Raw genomic sequence first — 7,668 nt, 5'->3', positions numbered from 1 at the left:
AATGACAGTGTCACATAGTCTAATATTTCATAAATACTAAAAACCTGCTAGGTCAGATGTTGAGACTAGTGAAATATGTAAAACATAATCCATGCCCTAGGGAGAACGAGGTAAGTGGGAGAAAGAAAGAAAACCAGCTAGGTAAGTGGAGATCAAGGTAAGTACAAAATACTACAGAAGAGATGAGTATATTTAAGGTACCTAGAATGGTTTAACAATTCAGACTTTTAAGCTAGGGATTAATGAAAAAGCAGAATTTCAATAAGCAAGTCTGAAGAAGAACGCAATAGACAAAGAACAAGCACAGAGTGGATACAGAACACAGTAAATTCAAGGAAAGGGAGTGCAGGAACAAGACTGGGCAGGGAGGCTCACCAGGAATAAAGGAGATAAGGCTGCAGGTCCTTATCTGTGGAAAGAGACCAGATACAAGACTCAAGATACCACCTCCTCTTCATTCATGATCTCTCTTCCCTCTCTCTTCTCCACTGGTTCCTTCCCATTAGTCTGTAAGTATGCTCAAGGCTCTCTCATCTTAAAAAAAAAACACATCTTCCTTGACTTAAAACACGCTGTTAAGCCACTGCCTTCTTCCTTTTGCTCTACCACCAATCTTTTAGAAAATATGCCGTATTTACTTCTGAACCTCCTGTTCATCCTTCCTCTCAACCCATAATATCCTGCCAGCATGTCCTTCTCCCCCCAAAAGAAACTACATTAATGACTTGAGTTGCCAAACCCAACCGATACTCAAATCTATCTTACTTGATTGACATCTTTGGGTATCTGATCCTCAGCTACTCTCCATTCATTTAATTCAGGAACCACTTTCTCCTGGCTCTCCCTTTACTTTTCTGATTATTCTTCAGTTTCTACAGAATGCATTTAATGCCCAATATTCTTTTCGCTCTATAAACTCAGTCTGGAAAAGGAAATACTGCAATTTCCAGGACAGGTTTATGAGAACATTAAGGGAATATTTAATACCAAGACTGCTCAAGAATACGTAAAACACATGGTCACTATAACTGTAGCTCTTGTCACACTTACCTGTCAAACTGTCTGCTGTATGCATAGTTAGCTCTGCATTTGATAAAGTGTAAGATCTTTCAAGGCCTTTATCGAAGTAGCACCCAACATAATATCTGCTAAATTTGCAGGCACTCAATACAGATACCACAGGAAAAGCAGACCCATATTATATTCATTTCATAGGTATTTTTACCACCTCCATCACAACCTCCATAAATTGTAGTGACTCCTTTCTTAGTTGTTAAGACAAGAACAAAACCAATATTCACTCATCAATTCTATCTGTTTTCACTGTCAAAGCTCTTGGCCACTCAAAGTCATTTCAGGATTTGGGACTTTAAGTTTGGAGCAGAGACAATTCCACATGAACAAAAAACAAGGAACCCATGAACAATATGACCTCGTGCTTGGGGACCCAAAGATTAAAATTATATTTACTGATTACATTCTCACCATACACCAGGAGCTATTCTGGGGACAGAGGATAAATAAGACAGCCCCAGCTCCCAAGGAATTAGTCTAATGGGAACACAAGCACATAAACAAGTAAGTTATATGCTATATCGTAAGCCTAAGAATAAACATGCATAGAAATTAGAAAGGATAGTAGGTAGGTAAAAAGGTTAAAAGGTTTAGCCAAACAGGCATATTAGGGATGGGAAGGGCATTCTAGGCAAAAAGAGTAACATGTATAAAGGCAAAAAGGTATGAAACAGAGGAATACTTTTAGGCAACTAGAAGTACACTATTGCTAGAATTTTAAATGCAAGGGATACTATCCTATGACCCAGCAATTGCACTCATTCTCCTACATGCAAGAAAAATGAATACATAGGAGAATAAAAAGGCACGTTCAAGAACAGTCACAACAGTTTCATTATTATACTCAAAATCTGAAAAGAACAAAAATTAATGCTTGTTGCATTAGTGGTCCCCAAGACCACCCCCAGGTTCAATGATTTACTAGGACAACTCACAGGAGTCAGCATTCAGGCGTATTCAGCATATATTCAGTCAGAAAATACAGAGCAAGACCAGTAAAGGGAAGCAGCACATGGGGCAAACCCTGGGGGAAACCAGGTGCAAGTTTCTAAGGGTTTTCCTCCCAAACGGGTCACAGAGGACATGCTTAATTCCCCCAGCAACAAACTGTGACAACACTTGTGAAATGTTGCCAACTAAAGAAGTTTGGCACCCAGGGATTTTATTGAGGGCTGGTCACATAGGCAGCCTCTGTCTGTAATATACCAAAATTCCAGACTCCAAGAGGAAAGCAGATGTTCAACACAAACCATATTACTATACCTAAACCATATTACTATACTTAAAGCTAATGATTTACTATAACCTAATATAGTTTATGTAGAGTAAATCATTCTTACCAGTTCTGGGAATGGTGGGAACTCAAAATGCAAGTTCCCAGACACCAGCCAAAGGACAGCAGTGAGACCTGCTATGTTAACTCTTTTCTGCACACCCATAAGCATAAGTACGTCTAAATTGTTCACATCTGTAATGTGTAAGATGAATAATTATTCACATCTCTAGTGTAGTACTATACAGCAAAAACAAAACTTCTGTACTACACTGCAACTTACAGAAACCTCACAGACACTAAATTGGGGTGGGGGGGAAGGCCAAACTCAAGAGTACATGCTACATGACTTCAGTTATAAGAAGTTCAAAAACAGGCAAAGCCAACTGATGACAACAGAAATCAGAACAGTATTTAACTCTGTGTGTGTGTGTGTGTGTGTGTGTGTGTGTGTGTAGAGGGGGAGGGATATAGAGTGTAAAAGGCACAAAGGAATCTTACAGAGTTGGAAATGTTCTGCATCTTGATTTGTGATATATAAAAATAATAAACATAAATAAGTAAAAATACATAAAACTATATAAACATGTAAAAATTGATCAAGCTATACACTAACCCTAGTGCCTTTTACTGAATGTATGTTACTACCCAATTTTTTAAAAGTTCAAGGAATAGACCAGTAAGGGCTCAAACTTGGCCACTAAGCTGAAGTCCGACCACGAGAGACTTTACACACTAACTAAGGAACTTGACCTTATTCTGTGGCAGTAGTTCTCAAAGCAGGGTCTGTGCACCCACCCTTTCAGAGGTCCATGAAGTCAAAACTATTTTCTTAATCCTAAGATATCAGTTTATTTTTTCACTGTGATGACATTTGCACTGATGATACAAAAGCAATAGGAGTAGGTAAATCTGGCACCTTAGCAGAAATCAAGGCAACGCCAATAAACTATAGCAAAAGTTATCGTATTCCTTATGGTATGAATTCCCAGAAAAAGCCAGATTTACCATGTCCTTAGGTAAACAGTAAAAATTTTATTAAATCTCAACCCTTGAGTACGTGCTTTTAATATTCTCTGACACAGGGGACTTCCCTGGTGGTGCAGTGGTTAAGAATCCGCCTGCCAATGCAGGGGACGCGGGTCGAGCCCTGGTCCAGGAAGATCCCACATGCCGCGGAGTAACTAAGCCCGTGCACCACAACTACTGAGCCTGCGCTCTAGAGCCCACGAGCCTAGAGCCCGTGCTCCACAACAAGAAGCCACCGCAATGAGAAGCCTACGCACCGCGACAAAGAGTAGCCCCGGCTCGCCATATCTAGAGAAAGCCCGCGCGCAGCAACGAAGACCCAACACAGCCAAATAATAAGAATTTTTTAAAAAAAATTTTTTTAAGTAGTTGTGATTGAGTTTCAAGAATAATTAGCCTCTTTTTTTTTCCCCATGAAATATTTTTTGTAATACTTGAAGAAACAACTGACATACTATGGTTATCAATTTTGGGTATTTGGCAAACATTCTCTTGAAAACAAAGTAAGCCAGAAGTTCCAAAAGATAAATCATTGTCAGTATCTGTTGCTAATGATAAAATTTGAACTTGGAAGAAAAAAATAAGAATTCTGGAAAAACTGTATTTGCCACCACTTGAACTTGACACCTTCCTGCATACTTTAAAAGACTTTTCTGATGAGACTGGTGGTGCTATTAACCAGTATTTGCAATACTGCACAACTCAGTGAACCAACATTTGTCAAATGATTAAAACATGATGTTACAAGATCAGACATGGGTAGATGACATCCAAAGTGCAAGACAGACCAATGCATTTTAACATAACAGAGCACGGAGAGTACATCCATACGGCTTCAGATTTCATGTTGCAACTACAGTTGGACCTTTAGATCCTTGGGTTCCTCATCTGCAGATTCAGCTAACCACAGGGTAAAAATATTAGGGGAAAATATTCCAGAAAGTTCCCAAAAGCAAAAGCTGATTTTGCCATGCACTGGGCAACTATTTAATTGGCATTTACGTTGTATTTACAATTACTTACATAGTATTAGGTACTATAAGTAATCTAGAGATGATCTGAGGTATATGGAAGGATTGCGTGGGTTATAAACAAATACTATGTGATTTTACATAGGGAACTAGAGCATCCCGGATTTTGGTATCCATGGGGGGTCCTGGAACCAATCCCCCATAGATACGGAAGGACAACTGGAACCTTTAAGAAGTTACCACTTGTTGGCGCCAAAGAGGAATAGCCAAATCACCTGAAAAGGCTATTAAAATATTTCTCCTCTTCCAACTACATGTCTGTGAGAGACCAAATTTTCCTCATATACATCTACCAAAACAACACACGGCAACAGATTAGAGAGGCAGGCAACAAAATCCAGCTTCTATTAAATCAGATACTAAAAAGGTTAACAAACATATAGAAAAATGCTTACTTTTCTCAGTTTTTTTTTGTTTGGGAAAATACAATTGTTACTATGTAATAGATTTGTTATTTTTAAATGACTAATGGATAAATTTATTTTCAGTTTAAATTTCTAATGGGTAAATATTGACATGTATGATTCACATGCATGAAGGCTCCTGACGTCCTCAAAATTTTAAGAGTATAAAGGAATCTTGAGATGAAAATGTTTGAGAACCACTGCCTCATAGAATAGGTGATCCAATTTGCACTTTTCAAAGATCTTATAAGAACATCTCGGCAGGAATGCAAACATCCTGAAAGGCTCAAGAAACATCTGTAAGATTTGATAGGGAAAAATGAATTTGCTTTTAAAAAGAGTTTCAGAACAGAATGTGTGAGAGGGAAGAGCATCCTATGATGTCAGATCTCAAGGATTTAAGAGGTGAATAAAGAGTGAGGCAGTAAAGACTGGGGCGGGGGGCCACAGGTTACTCTGTACAAAAGCTTGATGGGGAAGCCAAGAAAAGCCAGTGAGGCTAGTTGCTGGAGGGGCTATTGTACTAGGAAAAGTCTAAACATGAGAGAGAGATGACCATGTTGACAGACAGAGATAAAAGATGTGGCAGGGACAACTGACCAAGAGGTCCTGAGGGTATGAGAGAAGATGGACACCAAGACACAAAACTGCTCTTTGAATAGGGAGGAGGACAATCCTTCAATAACCGGAAAAGAGGGATGGTAAAGGAAGCTAAGTCCAACTGGAGAGGGCAAGAAAAGGGCCTATATAACCAACCATCCAGACCCTCCAGTTTCTTTTGTTCGTCACAAAAAATTTATGAGCTTATCTCAGTCTCATTACATAGAAAAAGACATGCTTAGCAAAACTGAAAATCTTTCCCCAAGTCAACCAGGTTAACAGGGCACTAGTACTCAAGTCAGGATCCCAGCCTGGCTCTCCTCTTCCTTCTGCATCAAGGCAGCCTGAAAAACAAGAGAGGAGGAGAGGAGAGACCAGGTTAGGGAACTGCTCTGTGCCAACTCTGAAGCTGTGGGGGGAGCCTCTTACAAAGGCAGGGAAATACTGTTCTCAGCTTCATCTGACACATTCAGAAATTTTAGCATTAAGAGAGCCTCCCAAACTCAGGCAGGGCAATATGAGCAGGAAAAGCAGCAGGATGGTGGAGCTGGCGTAAGCTCCTGACCGGCAGAGACAAATTCAGCCTCTTCAAGTCCAAAAATCCAAAGGAACTTTGGATTTTTAAATTCCTGTATTTTTAAATTTTTTTAAATTCCTGTATTTAATCAGCAACACCTCACTATTTATTCCGTGGAGAGGTGTGTAGGGGATTAGAAGGGATACAGGAAAATACCCTCTCATCCAGAGCTCACTATTCAGCTTGGGAGATACAACCACCCATTAAGACCCAAGGACCAGGGCTTCCCTGGTGCCACCGTGGTTAAGAATCCGCCTGCCAACGCAGAAGACACGGGTTCGAGCCCTGGTCCGAGAAGATCCCACATGCCACGGAGCAACTAAGCCAGTGCGCCACAACTACTGAGCCTGCGCTCTAAAGCCTAGAGCCCATGCTCCGCAACAAGAGAAGCCACCGCAGTGAGAAGCCCGCACACCGCAACGAATAGTCCCCACTTGCCACAACTACAAAAAGCCCGTGCGCAGCTACAAAGACCCAACACAGCCAAAAATAAAAAAAGGCCCAAGGACCGTGGGCCTGAGGAATGTGTCTGAGAACAATAAGACCATTACTATGGCACAGCTCCACACAGAGCGGTAGGTGTTGAATAGGAGGAATAACTAAGGAGGAAGGTAGGAAAAGCAGACTGAAATATTCATCCAAGGGAGACCTGAACTAGTGGTAGCAATGGGAATGGAGAACGGATAAAAGGATACACAGGGGTTAAGGGAGACAAGAGTTAGATCACATCAAGGCTTTATCGTTACAGAAACTGGGGAGAGGTTTCCGAGCAAAAGCTACAAGTACGTATTTACCTAGCATCCATCTGTACTGGGGCCTTCAGGGTTAAAAAAAAAATTAAAACAAAAAAACACCCAAACACAGTTCTTTCCCCCAAGAGGACACTAGACGCTAGTCAGAAGAAAACTGACTAGTTATCGGGTGGAAGGGATAGAATCAGATTAGCCCCAGAAGATGACAAAAAGAAAGAAATTGGTAGTTTTGAGATCTTCTAGGTTTAATATGCCTCAGACAGACACATTCATTCAGTAAGCTAATCAGAACTATGGTTCTTGAGAACAATCAGGGCAAAAAGAGCTCAACCTAAAACTTGACCTGGTGCTATAGGAACACACAGGCCCTCTGTAAAAGAGAACAAAAATGAGCCAACAGAATGAGCCACGAGGAATGTGGCATCCACGGGGAGGAGGAGGAAGCCTGTGAGTGCCAGGACAAGAAAAGACCAGAGAAAAGAAGAAAAACTAGGAAGCCACAGAGTCTTATGAACCAAGTGGAAATTTTAAGTAAAATGAAAGATAATGAGAGATCAATATAACAAAGAGCAAGCTGCATGAATTCCAGAAATAACACTAGTCTGGAAATAAAGAGACCTGGGTTCCAGTTTTGGCTCTATCATCCTCTCACTGTATAAATAACCATTTTTCGTTCTAAGCTTAATTCTCCTCATCCGTGAACATACTGAGACACTATAATCCGGGCTTGGTGTCAACTCCAAGTTATACCTGGGAGGCAGACAGGTCTCCAACACCTCCTGAGCTTCAAAACAATTCCAAAATTACAGCTTAAAAAAGTCTCAGGAGAAAGGGCAGACTCAGGAGACAGATGGTGTCAGAGCCAGGAGCACAAAGCCAGAATGCAGAGAGCACAGGTGTTAAGTAGTAAGAGATTAAGTGTTCTGTC

The sequence above is a fragment of the Mesoplodon bidens genome, assembly GCF_964165515.1.
Source record: "Mesoplodon bidens genome assembly, chromosome: 3".
NCBI classification, from domain to species: domain Eukaryota; kingdom Metazoa; phylum Chordata; class Mammalia; order Artiodactyla; family Ziphiidae; genus Mesoplodon; species Mesoplodon bidens.
Note: the sequence above shows the minus strand (reverse complement) of the source record.